The sequence below is a fragment of the Callithrix jacchus genome, chromosome 13 (genome assembly GCF_049354715.1).
Source record: "Callithrix jacchus isolate 240 chromosome 13, calJac240_pri, whole genome shotgun sequence".
Classification (NCBI taxonomy): Eukaryota; Metazoa; Chordata; class Mammalia; order Primates; family Cebidae; genus Callithrix; species Callithrix jacchus.
Window position 1 is genome coordinate 45,322,396 of NC_133514.1, and position 24,068 is coordinate 45,346,463.

The 24,068-nt window shown below is 44.9% G+C and overlaps 1 pseudogene; it reads right to left on the reverse strand.

Annotated features, from left to right (window-relative positions):
• Positions 1–527: 527 nt before the first annotated feature.
• LOC100399318 (sodium- and chloride-dependent GABA transporter 2-like) overlaps positions 528–24,068 on the reverse strand; it is a 120,780-nt pseudogene continuing 97,239 nt past the window's right edge.

Sequence of the window (24,068 nt, forward strand, 5' to 3'; positions counted from 1 at the left end):
GGCAGCCTCCTCTGGTCCAGATGCCTGATGAAGGAGGCTCTCATCCTGGACCCACCACCTGCACCCCCCCATCACTGTGCTGAGTGTGCCCCAGGGAGAACTCAGTGGGGGAGGGCAGGATGAGGAGGGGCAGGGTCCTAAAGCCACAATTGTAACATGGGGAAGGGTCAAGGCAGCCAGGCAGAGGGGCAGAAATCACCAGCAGTCAGTGGGAAGAATGTGGATTTAATGGAATGAAGGGTGAGAGGGCCCAGGAACAGTATCACCCCACCCACCAGCCCCCCACCCGACCTCCCAAGTGTCTCAGGGGTACACTCTTGGCACTGGCATTTCAATTCTGTTCAACCACCCCTGAGCAGAAATGTTGGAGTGGGAGGCACCCAGCTCAGCAGGTGGATTCTGAAATACCCCTATTGTCTTATCCACTCCAGGTGAGGGGCAAGGAAGCACATGGGCTGCTTCTGCACTGTCCCCTCTGCAGCTGTCCCCATGGCCAGGCTCACAGGCACCATCTGAGAGCCTGCCCCTTAGCAGTGAGACTCAAGCTCTTGGAGTCTGAGCAGCAGGAGCCAAGGGTCCTGCTGGGTTCCACTGGCATAGGTCCCAGCTGGGCACACAAGCTGATGGATTCTCTGCAGGTAGAGCGGAGGTGGCTGTCAGGTGGCGGAGAGGGGGACAGGTCTGCCAGCTTCCCTCATCACCAATATCTACCCACCTCCCCACACATAAACCTGCCTTCCTTGTCACCACAGTGCATGCCTGGGAGTCACACTATCTCTTCCTAAGACTTCTCAGCAGCCTCTCTATTGCTCCCTGACACCCAAGCCATGTCCACTGGCCTCTCTATACAACTGCATGCACCCTGGCTGGCAGCCCACCTGTCGGCACCTATGAAGGCTCCCAGCCCCTCTGGTTGCTCTCCTGCCCACAAAAGCCCCACCTCTCTGAAGGGGTCAGGGGCCCTTGAGGGTACTGAGTCTGTAGAGGCTCCAGGAGGGAATGCAGACCATGGAGGACAGAGCCAGGAGCCAGCCCAGGGCATCACCCCACCATGGGTACGTGTACTTCTTGTTGTAGGTCAGCGGAGTGTACTTGATCAGTGAGAAGAGGAAGGTGGCATAGGGGAGAGCAGATGAGAGAGGTTAGGGGGCAGGGTCCCTGTGCCCTCAGCTCCCCCTCCCCCAGCAGCCTGGCAGAAACCACACTCCAAGCCTGGATTCACCTCAAGGCTATTCTGGGCCAATCAGCCTCCAGTCTTCTCCATCCACACTCTGCCCAAAACCCATGCCTTCCAGCAGTATACCCTGTCACTCCAGGGCCCCTGTACCCATGGGCACTTCTGCATGCAGCTGACTCCCAGTTAGGATGTGATCACATGTCTACTGCATGCTGTAGGGTATTTACTACCTCCTCTGCACCATGAGTTTGGGATGTGAGCACCTCAAGGATATGGGATGTGCCTCATTCTCCCTCTGCTCCTCAGTTATGTCCTGCATACAGTGGGGAACTCAGGAACAGCTGACACAAAGAGATAAAGTCAAAGGAAGCTGCACATTGTGGCTGCAGGCTCAGACTCTGGAGCCAGGTTGCATGGGTTTGAATCCAAGTTCTCTGCAACTTTCTAGCTTGGACAAGTGGTCTAACAATCTCTTCAACCTCAGTTTCATCTTTAACACCAGTGTAACAACAGCACTCAGTTTATGGGGCTCTTGTGAGGATTAAATGAGTTAATACATGTTAAAGCACCTCATGCCCAGCACAAAGGAAGTGCTCTGTACCAGCTGCCATGATGACTGCTGTGGCTATTAGTGTTATTCTGAGCAGCCCAATCTACCCGAGTTTCAGTCCTGGCCTGTGACGTTATACTCACACTGTGGTGTTGGTCAAACCGTCTGACAGTTCTGGACCCAAGTTTATCCTTCTGTGAAATGGAAAGGAAGAATCTATTTTGCTGTAGTTTTCTAGAATCCAAAAGGAGGATGAGTAAAAATCTAAGATAATTTTTAGTTCCTATGGAGAAGTCCGGTGCAGAGCTAATGGCTTCTCTACCCTGCTAGCCCCCATCTTCATCCCTGAGATGATCTTACTGTGCACACAGCTGGTGTGACGAAAAGCCAACAATATTTGATAAGCGGCCATGGCCTGTACCCAATCATGTCTTCGATGTTGTCGTAGAAGCGCCTGGCTCCTGCCATGCAGAAAAAAAGGAAGGGGAAAAAAGTCATTCTTCCACACCCAGAACATCAGGATGGGATCATGCACAGACCAGAAGGGGCAGGGACCCACAAAGAGATGACATCACAGCTGTCTGTTGAAATGGTGGCTGGGAGAAAGCTCTTCCCTGACACTCAGAGGCATCAACAGCTACCGCCAGGGCTCGGCCTGGGTTATGGGCAGTTACTTCCTGATGATCGAGGTTGTCAAAAGCTGAGAACATTTGGACAGGACAGGATATGGGCCCAACTGAGGTGGTCTGGGTGTAGCTATAACCAAGACCGTGGGCCAGGCGCTTCTGGAGGGCCTTCCAACAGCAGCAACTTAGGATTTGCAAGATTTTTGAGGATGAGCAAGAGGCAGGCCAGGAAAAGGCAAATGTGAGCAGGAGATGTCTGTTTCTTGTCTAAGGGCCCCAAGACCCTTAGACAAGAGGATAATGCTGGGACCTAGGGGAGGAGTCACTCACCATAAACCCAAGCCACACAGAGGGACTCAAAGATGGCCACGAACAGGAGGCACATGCCGCTGGTGGCATAGTAGTCAAAGAGCTGGAACATGTATATGCCGCCCTGCATGGGAGGAGAGTATTTTAAACAGAAATTTATCCAGTGGAAACCAACAGATTCACTTCTGTGCCCTTTAGTTTCACACTGCCATAAAGTAAGCCATAAAGCACTAGGCAGATAAGAGACACTAATTATTTTTATTATTGTTTTGGGACAGAAGATGGATGAAATAAGACAGCTATTGTTAGGTTATCTCTGAAAACACTTAGGGACTGGCCCCAAAGGCCAAGACATAGAGTGTACTCTGGGGAAAGAATCAGGATACAGGCTGTCATCAATACGGTCAAGCTGACAAGCTCCATCTCCCTCCCTCTCCCTTGACACAGCACACCGAATGTTACCCAGCCCCAGGGCTCCCTTTCTTGCTTTGAAGTTTGTATGTAGAACTCAGTTCAGCTGCCTGGGAAATCACCAGAGCTTGCTGGAAAGGCAGCTTCTCCCAAAGCAGTGCTTTGCATACTTCTTCACTTACTGTGGAGCCAAATGGCTCCTCACCCATCCCTGGAGGTGGGTGGTCCATGCCAAAAGGCCAGAGGAGAAACCTGCCTACTTTGTCATTCCTGGGGTGAGAAAAGAGGGAATCCTCATGCCTGGAAGCCCAGACGACCTGCCCTGCCCCGAAACTGTGGTATCTGCCTCACTGACAGGTAGCAGCCATCACTTGGCTCCTCCTCCCCAGCCTCCCCCTCCCCCAGGCTCTCACCTCTGTGAGCGTGACCAGCCCCACAAGGAAGGAGAGGACAGACACTGCAAGGATGAGGACTTATCTCCGGTTCTTGTGAAACATGCGGGGGTACATGTCCACCAGTGCAGTCAACAGGCTTTCTATGCACACAAACCGGATGACAGGGCAAAGGGATTGGAGGAAGGAGAGCTCCCGAGATGCCCCATCCATGAGCACTGGCTTCTCTCTCCCAGGGTCAGCCCTGCCTCACTGTCTCAGGTCTCCAGAGCTACTGTCCTTGCCTGGTTAGGTCTGGACTCACCTTCAATCTCCCCCTGTGTCCCCAAAAGGGCATCCACTTCTGACATTCACCCAGTCCCCAGCTATTTTAAGGGCCTTTGGGGCATAAAACTCAACCACATGCCCACTGCTCCCCCTCCCGAGTGCACACCCCCCACTCATCTCTCAGCCTCTGAGTGGCTGCCTCTTGATAGCTGGCTATCCAGTCCCAGGAGAATGACCATGAAGAAGAAACAGCAGGCCCAGAGAGGAGAGAATGGCAGCATCACCACACCCCATGGGTAGGTGATGAAAGCCAGACCAGGACCTATAGCAAGGAGCAGAGGAACATGGGCCAGTGCCTGGATACTCCAGCCATGTGTGACCCATGGCGTCTCAGAGTGGGGCCACGGAATAACAGGAGCTAGAGGACACTTTACCCCAAGTTACTAACACCACCACCACCCTCACCCGGAGAAGCCACCCAACCTTCACCTAGTTCTCAAATTTCCAAGGTACCTCTCACTGTATTCTCATTGGCAAAAACAGAATCTAGAGATGGCAGGTGTAAAGGGCTGAGTCTAAGGGGACTCCAGATCGCCAGATCTATGACACAGACCTGAGGGTTCAAGTCTAGAATGAGCTCAGAAGCCAGCAGGCCATAGAAATCTGTGAAGCAGACCCGGTGTAAAACACAAGGAGGTGGAAGAGCCTGGAGAGAAGTGGAGCCATCACGCCCTAGCTGCTACAGATGTTTTTTGTATTTGTAAGGAATGTAGATGGCACCAAAGAAAATTGCTCTAAGGCCAGATATGGCCTGGGGCCTCCAGTTTACCACCTCTGTACCTGGAGCCCCTTCTGTCACCCTACAATGAGTACCCTGGCATTGATTTCAGAATGCTGCTGACATGCATCCTCACAGTGCATGAACATTTCTCTCAGCTGACTTACATCACAGGAAAAAATGCACATGATAGAGCCTGGGTCTACACATGGGAAGTTTCCTCCGAAAGATGAAGAGCATGGCTGTGACCTTGGAGGTCTTTTGTTCCCACATTGGTGAGGTGGGGGTCATGCAGAGCCTGCCCCACAGGTTTCCATTGCATGATACAAGCAGAGTGCTTCACCCAGTGCCTGGCATACAATAAACCCTTAATGAAAGTGAGACATGGACCAGGCATGGTGGCTCATGCCTATCATCCCAAAACTTTGGGAGACTGAGACAGGTGGATCACTTGAGGCCAGGGGTTCAAGACCAGCCTGGCCAATAGGGTGGAACCCTGTCTCTACTGAAAATACAAAAATTAGCTGTGCATGGTGGCACACATCTGTAATCCCAGCTACTTGGAAAGCTGAAGCACAATAATCACTTCGAGAATCACTTGAACTGGGAGGCAGAGGTTGCAGTAAGCCAAGATCATGTCATTGCACTCCAGCCTGGGCAACAAGACTCCGTCTCAAAAAAATTAAAACAGAGAGAGAGAGAGAGAGAGAGAGAGAGAGAGAGAGAGAGAGAGAGAGAGAAAGAAAGAAAGAGAGAGAGACTATCCTTCTTAATGAGAACTGGAGACGTCCACTACCCAGAGCTTGGCATCATGTGTGGCCCAGGCATGTTTCTGAATGCCATGGGAAGAAATCACCTCATTAAGAGTGAGCGAGCAAGAGAAACACTGCACAGCTTATCCAGATCGGGCAACAACCGCACTGCATGATGGAAAGGCAGTCACTCGCAAAATGGGGAAACTCTATATGCTGACAGGAACGTCTCCTTGAGATGCATTTTAAAATGAACAAAATGAGGCCAGGCGCAGAACAGTGTATACAGGATGCTATCATTTGGTTTTTAAAAAGAAGGCAAGAAATAGAAATAGTACTCTGTATTGCATGTATATGTCTGTATATACATTTTTTTCTCGTATATGTCTGAACTGTTTCTGGAAGTGTAAACATGAAATAGATAACACTGGCTGCCTCCATGGTAATGAACAGGAATCTAAGGGTGGGAATAAAAATGTTCACTCTATGCCTACTCTTTAAAGCTGAAATGACTGTTTCAATTCTCGCCTAAGCCTTCTCAGAATGCATTTACTGAATGGTGGCCATAGTTCACCCAGAGTAGGTGGCACAATAGGAACGCCTCTGGACCCTGGCTGCCAGAGGTTTGAACCAGGCTCACTGCCTCCAGGCCTCCCCACTAACACTCAGCTGACTCAGCCACCTCAGAAATGGGCACCCCCTGCTCCTGCAACATGAAGCCCAGGATGGACAAGATGGCAAGCCCGGCCACAAAGCTGGTACTGCTGTTGAGGAAGCAGAGGGCAATACAGTCCCTGTGGGGCAGGGGTGAGGAGAGGGTGGAAGGGCAGGGTCAGAACAGGGCTGCAACCTCACCTGCTTCCTGTCTGGAGGCACAGCCCTTCAAGGAAGCTGGAGTAGGGCTATCTGGCAGAATTCAGAGGACCAAGCAAAGCACTGGCTCTGCTCTGACACTCCTCGGCCTCCACCAGCCCAGGCACAGACTAAATCAAGGTAGTCCTAAAAGAATGAGGCTCGAGGGAAGTGAAACATGAATCTAGATGTGACAGCCACCCCTCTCTGCCATAATGATCCACACCTCATGGACACTACCACTCTACCATCATCCCATTTGCATGCTAATGCAGGGGTAAAGACATGGGTAATCCCAAACAATAAATGACTGTTAGTCACCTAAATTTGATTTTGAGATGCACAATGTGATTTCATTTCAGCTATGTTTTAGTGCCTATTAAAACTGGCTTAAATTCTCTGAGCACAAACAAGGTAGGCAAGGGGAGAACAACCGGGACAGGACGTGAAGTGAGGAAGATGGTGTGAAAAACAGGTAAGGATTCAAGGTTTTCAGGGCAGAGACCGAGATGCAATGTATGATGTTGCTAATCATAGTAGGACCTTACTTAACATCATTGATGCATTCTTGCAAATTGAAATTTTAAGCAAAACAACCTCTGTTGAAACCAGTTTCTTTTTCTCATCGAAGGTATAAGGAAACGACATTATTCAAGGACCTGTTGTGCTTCTCAGGCTTGGTTACCTAGCACTTCTGAGCCCACTAACCTCTATATCAGCCAGGAAGCCGGGTCCTCCTGCTGTGGTCTCCCAGCCCATCACAACTATCCCACCCTATCAGGTGCAAGTCTCTGCCCATCTTGCAGTTGGCTCCTTGCAGCTCCTGGTAGCTCTGGGGTGTTGGAAATGGGGATGTATGCAGGGGACAAATCCAGGAGCTAATGCACCCTTCAACTCACCCCTCATCTAGCATGGCTGGAGGGCCATAGAAAGATGCAGGTGTGAGCCTCAGGCCCCACGTCCCCAGTCACCTGTAGCAGTTGTTGTTGTATTTGTTGTAGCTGCCCAGGGCTTTCAGGCACCCAAGACAGATGGCAAAGGGGAAGAAGATCTGGGTGCCTGCATCCATCCACACCTACAAAGGGAAAAGGCAAGAAAGGTGAACTCCCAGGAAAGCGAGGGCATTCAAGCCACAGGAGGACGCAGGCATGTGGCTGAGCCAGATGCTGGCTAGGGATGGTGAGAAAGCTGTTCACAGCCAATGCCAGCATCCTGCTACCCCTGCTCACTCAGTGGGCTCTACTCCCTGGATTCCTACATGAAGTTTCTTGGGCATTACTAGGCTAGAACAGGCATCAGGCATTCAAAGAAAATGAGAAAGACTAAAAGACCCATGGTGGAAGCATGCAGGAGGGTGGGACAGGACTATGGGACAGAGCTAGGTCTCCTGTCAGGTTTTGATCCTAGGTTCTGCCCTGACCTTCTCCTAGGACCAGTGTGGAAGGAATCCAGGCAGGATCTCCAGAAACACTGTCCTTAGTATCAAGGCCACCACCAGTAACGTAGCTTTGCCCCTCACGTCTCAGCACCCTCTGTCTGAAGACAGGGAGAGAAATTCTTGGTTCATAAAAAGGGAAGAGGATGAACAGAAACACCTCTGAAAAGGGCTTTGTACTCCTTGGAAGGGGAAAATCACTGTCCAGCTAAACACAGGGTTCCACCGTTATTGTTATTATGCCAGCTGGCTGGCCCAGCCTGCATGTGTTATGATTTAGATCTAACAGCTAGAATAACATCCCAGACAGAAAGAACATCAAGGCAACAGGACTGAGCGATCCTGTGGCTCTGCAGAGCCCTCCCCAGGTGCTCCTACCTCTGGCAACGTGAGAACTGCCAGGGAGCATCCCACTATGGATGCAGACATCCAAGCAGGTGTTCCTCACATGTCTGTGTTCCTAAGGGAAAGGGTGCCAGATGACCTCCCCATGTCTTTTGCTCAGCTGTGTTCTAGTACCCCCCAGGCAGGCCCCTGCTTTCCATAAAACCCTCTATCCTTTCACTGCTCCCTTCTGCTAATATCAGGCCTCCAATTCCTCAGCCCCTTCCTGGTCTTTGCCTGTCTCTCAAGGCATAGCCACCGCCCTCGGCCCCTACCCCTTGCTCTCTCATCCCTACCAAAGTGGCCACATTCCTCAGCAGTGTAGGGGCCCAAGGGACTCATCGGCAGGCTGACCACCTCAGAATTGTGCTGATTCCTCAGCCAGCATCCCCAGTTGAGACACTGAATCCCTAGGTCTGAAGGAGAACCCTGAACTCGTATCCTTTTGGAGCTTTCGGGGTGATCCTAATGATCACCAGGTATGGGATGCTGTCCTCTGGCCCCTGAGAGCAGGCATCAGGAATACACCCAGGGCACCCATACTCCAGTTGTGTTTCCACTCTGCAGGGCCAGGGACAGAGCAGGGAAGACAGTGGGGGAAGGGAGAATGTCTCCAGCCTCCCATTCTTGAGTTCCTGGGAATCCTGTCCCAAGGCAGGAGGTGCCACCATGGACAAAGGGTCAGCAGCAAGAAGCACAGAGGAGGATTCAGAGGAGCTGGATCCAGTGAGAAAATCACACAGAGAAAGAAATAGTGGGAATGAAATGCTAGAGAAGGAGAGGGTGGGAATGAGACAAACCCTGAGGACAGACAAGGGGAGTGTTTGCAAATTTCAGTGTCACACTTCTCTCAGTATTAATTAAAAAAAAATTTTCAGTGCAATGCCATGCCAAGTTTGAGGAGATGCCTTGGCCAGTCTCTCTGCTCCTTAAAGATGTTCCAAATCCTTTTCTCTTCTAAAACTCTGCCACACAGCCTGCAAAGGTAATTATCTCAGGAAAACTCACTGACTTTGGCATGAAAGTCTCTCCATTCTGTCTCATTCCTCCTTCGCCTGCTGTTATTGGCAGCTTCAAAAGTCTTACCTTGTGGCAAAAGGCCCTGAGCTGTAGAGCTGTTGAAGGTATTTCCCCAGGGTCAGAGGTGTAAGGGCTCAGGACTAATGCATGTCTCCTGGGACCCACAGGTACTGCCCCTTCATGAGATCCCCTACCAAACAGTCCATTTGGGATGTGGCCCAGGAGCCTCGTGCCCTGGACATTTGCTCCCAGGCGTGACAGTGCACTGGGTGCAGAGTGGGCCACAAGTCACCAAGGAAACCCACTGTGGCTGCCCACATGCAGGCAGGGGCACACGCCTGTGATGGGCAACTTCATGAACTTGTGCTTCGGAAGGAATAAGAGAAATTGTGACATGGCTGTTCACAGCACCTTGGCGGGGGTGCGAGGTAGGAGTGGGGTCAGATGGAGAATGAGTTGGGGAGAGGTTAATGAGAACCGAGGAAAATGCAGCAGGAGGGCTGAAAACCCAGAGTGCAGGCGTCAATGCACTTTTTGACCAAAGCCCCCTTGCTGGGAGCTTGGCAAGCCCCAGCTCCCCACACAGCTGCTGCCTGACAAGCCCGCTGGGATGGGGAAAGGAACAGGGTCAGAAGCAGGGCTGAGGGACAAGCAGAACAAGCTGTTCCATTCTCTCCACCACAGGCAGCCACTCCTTGCCCATTCCAGGAGCCCTGGTTTCTGGAATAAAGCTCTAACATGTCTTTGGCTGGGGCAGAAGGCCAACCAAGGGAAAAACAAGTGTGAAAAATTCTTGGTGGAGCGCAGGTAAAAGAGGTCTTTGGGGGAAAGAGGAGGACAAAGGACTCTAGAAGGTCCAGGAAAGATGTTTTCAGCCTCAAGTCCAACCCCCAGGATTATTAATCTCTATCTGCTATGTTTAGGAAGGCAATGTTGTGTAATAGAAAAGTACAGGCTTTGAAGCTACATTAATCTGGTCTCAATCCTGACTTTATTAATTACCAGCTGTGTGATCTTAGACAAGTTACTTAACCCCCCTGAACCTCCCTTTTCTCATCAGGAAAATGGATATAATAACAAAACTAAGGTAGATAATATGCCTAACACATAAATAATTATTAGTTCCCTGTCTCATCTTCTAGTATAATAAAAAGCAGCTCTTAAAACTCTCAAGTAATTCATATTCTTTGGGAAATACCTATTGTGGTAAGTAAGACAGCAGTCATCAAAAGACTACCTGAGATGAAAGTCCAGCTCCTCTACATGCTAGTTTTGTGATTCTAGGCAAGTTTCTTAAGTTTCCTAAGCTTCTGTTTCTTCATGTGCAAGACGAGACTGACCCCAAACTCACAGGGCTGAACTGTGTCAAGCACTCAGCAAAGGGCCTGGTGAATAAGAAGCGCATAATAAGTTAGCTTTGGGTGTCTGTTCCAAGATGGCGCTGTGAGAATAACCCAGGATTGGAGCTCTTCTCGTTGAATCCGCAAACAGTGAGTCAGAGCGGCATTTCCAGACTGATCTTTGTTGCCCACAGAACGGGAAAACTCCCAAGTATAAAAAAGACACGGGACGCCAGGCAGTAGGTCTGCCTGGCGAAGCCGGCAGCCGGGGCGGCAGCGGCCGGCCCTACCCAGCAATCCCCACAGGGCACGCTTGTCCGGGTGCCCTGTTGAACCGGCAACCTGAGACTTGAGAGGGCTGGACTTGAGACTGAACGAGACTTGGACAGTAGCCCAGCCCAGGGGATTGCAGGGATTGGGATACCCAGTGGGACGAACAAAACCGCGATTTCTTTTTTTTTTTTTTTTTAATTTTTTATTGGATTATAGGTTTTGGGGTACATGAGCAGAGCATGCAAGACAGTTGCGTAGGTACACACATGGCAGTGTGCTTTGCTTTTCTTCTCCCCTTCACCCACATTTGGCATTTCTCCCCAGGCTATCCCTCCCCACCTCCCCCTCCCACTGGCCCTCCCCTTTTCCCCCCAATAGACCCCAGTGTTTAGTACTCCCCTTTCTGTGTCCATGTGTTCTCATTTTTCATCACCCACCTATGAGTGAGAATATGTGGTGTTTCATTTTCTGTTCTTGTGTCAGTTTGCTGAGGATGATGTTTTCCAGATTCATCCATGTCCCTACAAACGACACGAACTCATCATTTCTGATTGCTGCATAATATTCCATGGTGGATATGTGCCACATTTTTCCAATCCAGTCTATTATCAATGGGCATTTGGTTTGATTCCAGGTCTTTGCTATTGTAAACAGTGCTGCAATGAACATTCGTGTACATGTGTCCTTATAGTAGAACGATTTATAGTCTTTTGGATATATACCCAGTAATGGGATTGCTGGGTCAAATGGAATTTCTATTTCTAAGGCCTTGAGGAATCGCCACACTGTCTTCCACAATGGTTGAACTAATTTACACTCCCACCAACAGTGTAAAAGTGTTCCTTTTTCTCCACATCCTCTCCAGCATCTGTTGTCTCCAGATTTTTTAATGATCGCCATTCTAACTGGCGTGAGATGGTATCTCAATGTGGTTTTGATTTGCATCTCTCTGATGACCAGTGACGATGAGCATTTTTTCATATGATTGTTGGCCTCATATATGTCTTCTTTCGTAAAGTATCTGTTCATATCCTTTGCCCATTTTTGAATGGGCTTGTTTCTTTTTTTCCTGTAAATCTGCTTGAGTTCTTTGTAAATTCTGGATATCAGCCCTTTGTCAGATGGGTAGACTGCAAAAATTTTTTCCCATTCTGTTGGTTGCCGGTCCACTCTAGTGACTGTTTCTTTTGCCGTGCACAAGCTGTGGAGTTTGATTAGGTCCCATTTGTCTATTTTGGCTTTTGTTGCCAATGCTCTTGGTGTTTTGTTCATGAAGTCCTTGCCTACTCCTATGTCCTGGATAGTTTTGCCTAGATTTCCTTCTAGGGTTTTTATGGTGCCAGGTCTTATGTTTAAGTCTTTAATCCATCTGGAGTTAATTTTACTGTAAGGTGTCAGGAAGGGGTCCAGTTTCTGCTTTCTGCACATGGCTAGCCAGTTTTCCCAACACCATTTGTTAAACATGGAATCCTTGCCCCATTGCTTGTTTTTGTCAGGTTTATCAAAGATTGTATAGTTGTATGTATGTTGTGTTGCCTCCGGTGCCTCTGTTTTGTTCCATTGGTCTATATCTCTGTTTTGGTACCAGTACCATGCTGTTTTGATTACTGTAGCCTTGTAGTATAGTTTGAAATCCGGTAGTGTGATGCCCCCCGCTGTGTTCTTTTTGCTTAGAATTGACTTGGCTATGCGGGCTCTCTTTTGGTTCCATATGAAGTTCATGGTGGTTTTTTCCAGTTCTGTGAAGAAAGTCAATGGTAGCTTGATGGGGATAGCGTTGATTCTGTAAATTACTTTGGGCAGTATAGCCATTTTCACGATGTTAATTCTTCCTAACCATGAACATGGAATGTTTCTCCATCTGTTTGTGTCCTCTCTGATTTCGTTGAGCAGTGGTTTGTAGTTCTCCTTGAAGAGGTCCCTTACGTTCCTTGTGAGTTGTATTCCAAGGTATTTTATTCTTTTTGTAGCAATTGCGAATGGCAGTTCGCTCTTGATTTGGCTTTCTTTAAGTCTGTTATTGGTGTAGACGAATGCTTGTGATTTTTGCACATTGATTTTATATCCTGAGACTTTGCTGAAGTTGTTTATCAGTTTCAGGAGTTTTTGGGCTGAGGCGATGGGGTCTTCTAGGTAGACTATCATGTCGTCTGCAAATAGAGACAATTTGGCTTCCACCTTTCCTATTTGAATACCCTTTATTTCTTTTTCTTGCCTGATTGCTCTGGCTAGAACTTCCAGTACTATATTGAATAGGAGTGGTGAGAGAGGACATCCTTGTCTAGTACCAGATTTCAAAGGGAATGCTTCCAGTTTTTGCCCATTCAGTATGATATTGGCTGTTGGTTTGTCATAAATAGCTTTTATTACTTTGAGATACGTTCCATCGATACCGAGTTTATTGAGGGTTTTTAGCATAAAGGGCTGTTGAATTTTGTCAAATGCCTTCTCTGCGTCAATTGAGATAATCATGTGGTTTTTGTTTTTGGTTCTGTTTATGTGGTGAATTACATTGATAGACTTGCGTATGTTGAACCAGCCTTGCATCCCCGGGATGAATCCTACTTGATCATGATGAATAAGTTTTTTGATTTGCTGTTGCAATCGGCTTGCCAATATTTTATTGAAGATTTTTGCATCTATGTTCATCATGGATATTGGCCTGAAGTTTTCTTTTCTCGTTGGGTCTCTGCCGGGTTTTGGTATCAGGATGATGTTGGTCTCATAAAATGATTTGGGAAGGATTCCCTCTTTTTGGATTGTTTGAAATAGTTTTAGAAGGAATGGTACCAGCTCCTCCTCGTGTGTCTGGTAGAATTCGGCTGTGAACCCATCTGGACCTGGGCTTTTTTTGTGAGGTAGGCTCTTAATTGCTGCCTCAACTTCAGACCTTGTTATTGGTCTATTCATAGTTTCAGCTTCCTCCTGGTTTAGGCTTGGGAGGACACAGGAGTCCAGGAATTTATCCATTTCTTCCAGGTTTACTAGTTTATGTGCATATAGTTGTTTGTAATATTCTCTGATGATGGTTTGAATTTCTGTGGAATCTGTGGTGATTTCCCCTTTATCATTTTTTATTGCATCTATTTGGTTGTTCTCTCTTTTCTTTTTCATCAATCTGGCTAGTGGTCTGTCTATTTTGTTGATCTTTTCAAAAAACCAGCTCTTGGATTTATTGATTTTTTGAAGGGTTTTTCGTGTCTCAATCTCCTTCAGCTCAGCTCTGATCTTAGTAATTTCTTGTCTTCTGCTGGGTTTTGAGTTTTTTTGATCTTGCTCCTCTAGCTCTTTCAATTTTGACGATAGGGTGTCAATTTTGGATCTCTCCATTCTCCTCATATGGGCACTTATTGCTATATACTTTCCTCTAGAGACTGCTTTAAATGTGTCCCAGAGGTTCTGGCACGTTGTGTCTTCGTTCTCATTGGTTTCGAAGAACTTCTTTATTTCTGCCTTCATTTCGTTGTTTACCCAGTCAACATTCAAGAGCCAGTTGTTCAGTTTCCATGAAGCTGTGCGGTTCTGGGTCGGTTTCTGAATTCTGAGTTCTAACTTGATTGCACTATGGTCTGAGAGGCTGTTTGTTATGATTTCAGTTGTTTTGCATTTGTTGAGCAGTGCTTTACTTCCAATTATGTGGTCAATTTTAGAGTAGGTGTGATGTGGTGCTGAGAAGAATGTATATTCTGTGGATTTGGGGTGGAGAGTTCTGTAAATGTCCCCCAGGTTTGCTTGCTCCAGGTCTGAGTTCAAGCCCTGGGTATCCTTGTTGATTTTCTGTCTGGTTGATCTGTCTAGTATTGACAGTGGAGTGTTAAAGTCTCCCACTATTATTGTGTGGGAGTCTAAGTCTTTCTGTAAGTCATTAAGAACTTGCCTTATGTATCTGGGTGCTCCTGTGTTGGGTCCATATATGTTTAGAATCGTTAGCTCTTCTTGTTTTATCGATCCTTTTACCATTATGTAATGGCCTTCTTTGTCTCTTTTGATCTTTGTTGCTTTAAAGTCTATTTTATCAGAGATGAGAATTGCAACTCCTGCTTTTTTTTGCTTTCCATTAGCTTGGTAAATCTTCCTCCATCCCTTTATTTTGAGCCTTTGTGTATCCTTGCATGTGAGATGGGTTTCCTGGATACAGCACACTGATGGGTTTTGGCTTTTTATCCAATTTGCCAGTCTGTGTCTTTTGATTGGTGCATTTAGTCCATTTACATTTAGGGTTAATATTGTTATGTGTGAATTTGATACTGCCATTTTGATTCTAAGTGGCTGTTTTGCCTGTTAGTTGTTGTAGATTCTTCATTATGTTGAAGCTCTTTAGCATTCAGTGTGATTTTGGAATGGCTGGTACTGATTGATCCTTTCTATGTGTAGTGCCTCTTTTAGGAGCTCTTGTAAAGCAGGCCTGGTGGTGACAAAATCTCTGAGTACTTGCTTGTTCGCAAAGGATTTTATTCTTCCTTCACTTCTGAAGCTCAGTTTGGCTGGATATGAAATTCTGGGTTGAAAGTTCTTTTCTTTAAGAATGTTGAATATTGGCCCCCACTCTCTTCTGGCTTGTAGTGTTTCTGCTGAGAGATCTGCTGTGAGTCTGATGGGCTTCCCTTTGTGGGTGACCCGACCTTTCTCTCTGGCTGCCCTTAGTATTCTCTCCTTTATTTCAACCCTGTTGAATCTGACGATTATGTGCCTTGGGGTTGCTCTTCTTGTGGAATATCTTTGTGGTGTTCTCTGTATTTCCTGCAATTGAGTGTTGGCTTGTCTTGCTAGGTGGGGGAAATTTTCCTGGATGATGTCCTGAAGAGTATTTTCCAGCTGGGATTCATTGTCTTCGTCCCCTTCTGGTACACCTATCAAACGTAGGTTAGGTCTTTTCACATAGTCCCACATTTCTTGGAGACTTTGTTCATTCCTTTTTGCGCTTTTTTCTCTGATCTTGGTTTCTCGTTTTATTTCATTGAGTTGGTCTTCGACTTCAGATATTCTTTCTTCTGCTTGATCAATTCGGCTATTGAAACTTGTGTATGCTTCGCAAAGTTCTCGTATTGTGCTTTTCAGCTCCTTGAATTCATTCATATTCCTCTCTAAGTTATCCATTTTTGTTATCATTTCCTCATATCTTTTTTCCAGTTTCTTAGTTTCTTTGCATTGGTTTAATACATGTTCCTTTAGCTCACAAAAGTTTCTCATTATCCACCTTCTGAAGTCTAATTTTGTCATTTCATCACAGTCATTCTCCGTCCAGCTTTGTTCCCTTGCTGGTGAGGAGTTTTGGTCCTTTCTAGGAGGCGAGGTGTTTTGGTTTTGGGTGTTTTCCTTCTTTTTGCGCTGGTTTCTTCCCATCTTTGTGGATTTATCCTCTTGTCGTCTGCATAGTTGCTGATTTTTCGATTGGGTCTCTGAGTGGACACCCAGATTGTTGATGATGAAGTATTTCTGTTACTTGGTTTTCCTTCTAGCAGTCTAACCCCTTCGCTGTACGACTGCTGAGGTCCGCTCCAGACCCTGCTTGTCTGGGTTACACCTCCAGCAGCTGTGGCACAGCAAGGGTTGCTACCAGTTTCTTTTTCTGCTATCTGTGTCCCAGGATGATGCCTGCCAAATGTCAGTCTTTTGGATGTAGAGGGGTCAGGGAGCTGCTTGAGGAGACAGTCTGCACTTTATAGGAGCTCAATTGCTGTGAGCTTTGTTGTTCATTCAGGGCTGTTAGGCTGCTATGTTTGATTCTGCTGCAACAGAGCTCATTAAGAAAACTCTTTTTTTCTCAAATGCTCTGTGTTGGGGGGTTTGGGCTTTATTTTTGGATGTCCGTTGAGGTCCTGCCCAGCTAGGAGGCAGACTAGCCACTGTTTGCCTGCCGAGGCTTCGCCCTGCTGTTGTGTGGTTCACCTTGTTGCTTCAGGCTCTGCTGTTCTGCTCTGTTCTCCGCCATGCCCTGTGGCGGAGTCTCTCTGTTGTAGCTGGTTGCCTTGGCAATGGCAGGCTGTGTCAGCAGTGGGCATGTATCTCAGTAGGGATGGGTTGCCTCAGCAACGGCTGGCTGCGTCAGCAATGGGCGTGTATCTCAGTTGGGGCGGGTTGCCTTGGTAATGGTGGACGCCCCTCCCTCACAGAGCGTCTTGGCGCTTCTGCACAGGGATCCTTTGAAATCGTGGTTTTGTTCATCCCACTGGGCCACCCCAAACGCTCTGTCCCTGCAATCCCCTGGGCTGGCCCACTGTCCAAGTCTCGCTCAGTCTCAAGTCCAGCCCTCTGAAGTCTCAGGTTGCCGGTTCAACAGGGCACCCTGTGGGGAGCACTGGGCATGGCTGGCCGCCACCACCACGGCTGATGGCTTCGCCAGGCAGAGCTACTGCCTGGCGTCCCGCGTCTCCTTTTCACTTGGGAATTTCCCCGTTCCGTGGGCAACAAAGATCAGTCTGGAAATGCAGCTCCGACTCACCTCTCCGCGGACTCAATGAGAGCTCCAATCCTGGGTTGTTCTCACAGCGCCATCTGTAATACCCTCCTAGTAGAACGATTTATTATCCTTTACATATATACCCAGTAATGGGATTGCTGGGTCAAATGGAATTTCTATTTCTAGGTCCTTGAGGAATCGCCATACTGTCTTCCACAACGGTTGAACTAATTTACACTCCCACCAGCAGTGTAAAAGTGTTCCTATTTCTCCACATCCTCTCCAGCATCGGTTGTCTACAGATTTTATAATGGTCGCCATTCTGACTGGCATGTGATGGTATTTCAATTTAGTTTTGATTTGTATTTCTCTAATGACCAGGGATGATGAGCCCTTTTTCATATGTTTGTTGGCCTCACATATGTCTTCTTTTGTGAAGTGTCTGTTCATATCCTTAGCCCGCTTTTGAATGGGCTTGTTTGTTTTTTTCCTGTAAATCTGTTTGAGTTAACTTGTAAATTCTGGATATCAGCCCTTTGTCAGATAGGTAGACTGAAAAAATGTTTTCCCATTCTGTTAGTTGCCAATTCACTCTAGTAATTGTTTCTTTTGCTGTGCAGAAGCTGTGGAGTTTGATTAGGTCCAATTTGTCTAGTTTGGCTTTTGTTGCCAATGCTTTTGGTGTTTTGGTCATGAAGTTTTTGCCTACACCTACGTCCTGAATGGTTTTGCCTAGATTTTCTTCTAGGGTTTTTATGGTGCCAGGTCTTATGTTTAAGTGTTTAATCCATCTGGAGTTAATTTTAGTGTAAGGTGTCAGGAAGGGGTCCAGTTTCTGCTTTCTGCACATGGCTAGCCAGTTTTCCCAACACCATTTTTTAAACAGGGACTCTTTTTCCCATTGCTTGTTTTTGTCAGGTTTGTCAACGATCAGATGGTTGTAGATATGTTGTGTTGCATCCGAAGCCTCTGTTCTGTTCCATTAGTCTATATCTCTGTTTTGGTACCAGTACCATGCTGTTTTGATTACTGTAGCCTTGTAGTACAGTTTGAAGTCTGGTAGTGTGACGCCTCCCGCTTTGTTCTTTTTGCTTAGAATTGACTTGGCTATGTGGGCTCTTTTTTGGTTCCATATGAAGTTTAAGGTGGTTTTTTCCAGTTCTATGAAGAAGGTCATTGGTAGCTTGATGGGGATAGCATTGAATCTGAAAATACTTTGGGCAGTATGGCCGTTTTCACGATATTGATTTTTTCTAACCATGAACACGGAATGTTTCTCCAACTGTTTGTGTCCTCTCTTATTTTGTTCTTTTTCTTGCCTGATTGCTCTGGCTAGAACTTCCAGTACTAATTGAATAGGAGTGGTGAGAGAGGGAATTCTTGTCTCGTGCCATATTTCAAAGGGAATGCTTTCAGTTTTTGCCCATTCAGTATGATATTGGCTGTTGGTTTGTCACAAATAGTTTTTATTATTTTGAGATACATTTCATCAATACCTAGATTATTGAGAATTTTTAGCATAAAGAGCTGTTGAATTTTGGCAAAGCCTTCTCTGCACCAATCGAGATAATCATGTGGTTTTTGTCTTTGGTTCTCTTTATGTGGTGAATTATGTTTATAGACCTGTGTATGTTGAACTAGCCTTGCATCCCCAGGATGAAGCCTACTTGATCATGACAGATAAGCTTTTTGATGTGCTGTTGCAACTGGTTTGTCAGTATTTTCTTGAAGATTTTTGCATCTGTGTTCACCATGGATATTGGCCTGAAGTTTTCTTTTCTTGCTGACTCTCCATTTCTTCCAGGTTTACTAGTCTATGTGCATAGAGTTGTTTGTAATAATCTGATGATGGTTTGAATTTCTGTGGAATCTGTGGTGATATCCCCTTTATCATTTTTTATTGCATCTATCTGATTATTCTCTCTTTTATTTTTTATTAATCTGGCTACTAGTCTGTCTATTTTGTTTTTTTTAACATTCAACCAAGATTTCTGTCTTATCTCTTCTCTGGAGACATATGAGAACTAGTATTTAGATAACAATCACAGCACTTTATATTTGTACAATTCTTTATACATTTAATGTGTTTTTCTATGTATAATTTCTCTTGATTCTATAAAATCTCTGTGAAATAAGCACTGTATGATTCCACAGCATGAACTGGCATAGACTTCCCAGGCATACAACTATTTTAGTACCAGAGAGAAAACCACCAGACCACCTAATTGCATGTGGCTCACAGGATTAGTTACAGTGATTAAAAATATAAGCTAACAAAAACAAGCTCTTTTTTTTTGGCCCACATCCCCTTCTCATATATTTTATACTGATTCCTTCATTTAATCTGTATAGAAACTTCATTAGTACTTTGATGAACTATATACAATATATAAGAAGGTGGTGTGTGGCCAGACAAAAAAGCTTGCTGTTGTTTGCTTATCTTATTTATAATTATAGCTAACCCGATGAGGCATACACAATGAGGCAGTCCAATATTTTTTTAAATTCATATGCTTATTTTTCAGAGAGGTCATCTCAGAGTCAGTACTTCTATGTATGTTTCAGAAAATTTCCTACAAAGTCCTATACTTGATTTTATTCCAAAATGTTGAAGAATTAAAGGATTTGAAAATTAAAAAATATTCATGAATTAAATAAATTTATATATAATACATAATTGCAGGTCTCCCTGACCATTTCCAGGAGCAGTTGATAGTTCCTTTTTGCAGCCACTTTTATTAGTTAACTTTAAAAAATTCATCAAGTCAAGACACAATTTCCCATTATAAACACTCATTTCATTTGGTAATTTTATAAAAATCAAATTATTTTGCCAAGATATTCTCAAATTGTTAAGTAATTTTCTACCCATTACTTTGGATATACAGTAATAAATGCTTTTAAATATTTTCTTTTTTTAAAAATTTTATTGGATTATAGGTTTGGGGTACATGAGCAGAGCATGCAAGACAGTTGCGTAGGTACACATATGGCAGTGTGCTTTGCTTTTCTTCTCCCCTTCACCCACATTTGGCATTTCTCCCCAGGCTATCCCTCCCCACCTCTCCCTCCCACTGGCCCTCCCCTTCCCCCCCAATAGACCCCACTGTTTAGTACTCCCCTTTCTGTGTCCATGTGTTCTCATTTTTCATCACCCACCTATGAGTGAGAATATGCGGTGTTTCATTTTCTGTTCTTGTGTCAGTTTACTGAGGATGACGTTTTCCAGATTCATCCATGTCCCTACAAACAACACAAACTCATCATTTCTGATTGCTGCATAATATTCCATGGTGTATATGTGCCACATTTTTCCAATCCAGTCTACTATCAATGGGCATTTGCCTTGATTCCAGGTCTTTGCTATTGTAAACAGTGCTGCAATGAACATTCGTGTACATGTGTCCTTATAGTAGAACGATTTATAGTCTTTTGGATATATACCCAGTAATGGAATTTCTGGGTCAAATGGAATTTCTATTTCAAAGGCCTTGAGGAATCGCCACACTGTCTTCCACAATGGTTGAACTAATTTACACTCCCACCAACAGTGTAAAAGTGTTCCTTTTTCTCCACATCCTCTCCAGCATATGTTGTCTCCAGATTTTTTAATGATCGCCATTCTAACTGGTGTGAGACGGTATCTCAATGTGGTTTTGATTTGCATCTCTCTGATGACCAGTGACGATGAGCATTTTTTCATATGATTGTTGGCCTCATATATGTCTTCTTTCGTAAAGTATCTGTTCATATCATTTTCCCACTTTTGAATGGGCTTGTTTGTTTTTTTCCTGTAAATCTGTTTGAGTTCTTCGTAAATTCTGGATATCAGCCCTTTGTCAGATGGGTAAACTGCAAAAATTTTTTCCCATTCTGTTGGTTGCCGATCCACTCTAGTGACTGTTTCTTTTGCCGTGCAGAAGCTGTGGAGTTTGATTAGGTCCCATTTGTCTATTTTGGCTTTTGTTGCCAATGCTTTTGGTGTTTTGTTCATGAAGTCCTTGCCTACTCCTATGTCCTGGATGGTTTTGCCTAGATTTCCTTCTAGGGTTTTTATGGTGCCAGGTCTTATGTTTAAGTCTTTAATCCATCTGGAGTTAATTTTAGTGTAAGGTGTCAGGAAGGGGTCCAGATTCTGCTTTCTGCACATGGCTAGCCAGTTTTCCCAACACCATTTGTTAAACATGGAATCCTTGCCCCATTGCTTGATTTTGTCAGGTTTATCAAAGATTGTATAGTTGTATGTATGTTGTGTTGCCTCTTGTGCCTCTGTTTTGTTCCATTGGTCTATATCTCTGTTTTGGTACCAGTACCATGCTGTTTTGATTACTGTAGTCTTGTAGTATAGTTTGAAATCCGGTAGTGTGATGCCCCCCGCTGTGTTCTTTTTGCTTAGAATTGACTTGGCTATGCGGGCTCTCTTTTGGTTCCATATGAAGTTCATGGTGGTTTTTTCCAGTTCTGTGAAGAAAGTCAATGGTAGCTTGATGGGGATAGCGTTGATTCTGTAAATTACTTTGGGCAGTATAGCCATTTTCACGATGTTAATTCTTCCTAACCATGAACATGGAATGTTTCTCCATCTGTTTGTGTCCTCTCTGATTTCATTGAGCAGTGGTTTGTAGTTCTCCTTGAAGAGGTCCCTTATGTTCCTTGTGAGTTGTATTCCAAGGTATTTTATTCTTTTTGTAGCAATTGCGAATGGCAGTTCGCTCTTGATTTGTCTTTCTTTAAGTCTGTTATTGGTGTAGATGAATGCTTGTGATTTTTGCACGTTGATTTTATATCCTGAGACTTTGCCGAAGTTTTTTATTAGTTTCAGGAGTTTTTGGGCTGAGGCAATGGGGTCTTCTAGGTATACTATGATGTCGTCTGCAAATAGAGACAATTTGGCTTCCACCTTTCCTATTTGAATACCCTTTATTTCTTTTTCTTGCCTGATTTCTCTGGCTAGAACTGCCAGTACTATATTGAATAGGAGTGGTGAGAGAGGGCATCCTTGTCTAGTGCCAGATTTCAAAGGGAATGCTTCCAGTTTTTGCCCATTCAGTATGATATTGGTTGTTGGTTTGTCATAAATAGCTTTTATTACTTTGAGATATGTTCCATCGATACCGAGTTTATTGAGGGTTTTTAGCATAAAGGGCTGTTGAATTTTGTCAAATGCCTTCTCTGCGTCAATTGAGATAATCATGTGGTTTTTGTTTTTGGTTCTGTTTATGTGGTGAATTACGTTGATAGACTTGCGTATGTTGAACCAGCCTTGCATCCCTGGGATGAATCCTACTTGATCATGATGAATAAGTTTTTTGATTTGCTGTTGCAATCGGCTTGCCAATATTTTATTGAAGATTTTTGCATCTATGTTCATCATGGATATTGGCCTGAAGTTTTCTTTTCTCGTTGGGTCTCTGCCGGTTTTGGTATCAGGATGATGTTGGTCTCATAAAATGATTTGGGAAGGATTCCCTCTTTTTGGATTGTTTGAAATAGTTTTAGAAGGAATGGTACCAGCTCCTCCTTGTGTGTCTGGTAGAATTCGGCTGTGAACCCGTCTGGACCTGGGCTTTTTTTGCGTGGTAGGCTCTTAATTGCTGCCTCAACTTCAGACCTTGTTATTGGTCTATTCATAGTTTCAGGTTTCTCCTGGTTTAGGCTTGGGAGGACACAGGAGTCCATGAATTTATTCCTTTCTTCCAGGTTTACTAGTTTATAAGCATAGAGTTGTTTGTAATATTCTCTGATGATGGTTTGAATTTCTGTGGAATCTGTGGTGATTTCCCCTTTATCATTTTTTATTGCATCTATTTGTTTGTTCTCTCTTTTCTTTTTAATCAATCTGGCTAGTGGTCTGTCTATTTTGTTGATCTTTTCAAAAAACCAGCTCTTGGATTTATTGATTTTTTGAAGGGTTTTTCGTGTCTCAATCTCCTTCAGCTCAGCTCTGATCTTTCTTATTTCTTGTCTTCTGTTGGGTTTTGAGTTTTTTTGATCTTGCTCCTCTAACTCTTTCAATTTTGACGATAGGGTTTCAATTTTGGATCTCTCCATTCTCCTCATATGGGCACTTATTGCTATATACTTTCCTCTAGAGACTGCTTTAAATGTGTCCCAGAGGTTCTGGCACATTGTGTCTTCGTTCTCATTGGTTTCGAAGAACTTCTTTATTTCTGCCTTTATTTCGTTGTTTACCCAGTCAACATTCAAGAGCCAGTTGTTCAGTTTCCATGAAGCTGTGCAGTTCTGGGTCGGTTTCTGAATTCTGAGTTCTAACTTGATTGCACTATGGTCTGAGAGGCTATTTGTTATGATTTCCGTTGTTTTGCATTTGTTGAGCCGTGCTTTACTTCCAATTATGTGGTCAATTTTAGAGTAGGTGTGATGTGGTGCTGAGAAGAATGTGTATTCTGTGGATTTGGGGTGGAGAGTTCTGTAAATGTCTATCAGGTTTGCTTGCTTCAGGTCTGAGTTCAAGCCCTGGATATCCTTGTTGATTTTCTGTCTGGTTGATCTGTCTAGTATTGACAGTGGAGTGTTAAAGTCTCCCACTATTATTGTGTGGGAGTCTAAGTCCTTTTGTAAGTCATTAAGAACTTGCCTTATGTATCTGGGTGCTCCTGCTTTGGGTCCATATATGTTTAGGATCATTAGCTCTTCTTGTTGTATCGATCCTTTTACCATTATGTAATGGCCTTCTTTGTCTCTCTTGATCTTTGTTGCTTTAAAGTCTATTTTATCAGAGATGAGAATTGCAACTCCTGCTTTTTTTTGCTTTCCATTAGCTTGGTAAATCTTCCTCCATCCCTTTTTTTGAGTATTTGTGTATCCTTGCATGTGAGATGGGTTTCCTGGATACAGAACACTGATGGGTTTTGGATTTTTACCCAATTTGCCAGTCTGTGTCTTTTGATTGGTGCATTTAGTCCATTTACATTTAGGGTTAATATTGTTATGTGTGAATTTGATACTGCCATTTTGATGCTAAGTGGCTGTTTTGCCTGTTAGTTGTTGTAGATTCTTCATTATGTTGAAGCTCTTATCATTCAGTGTGATTTTGGAATGGCTGGTACTGGTTGATCCTATCTATGTGTAGTGCCTCTTT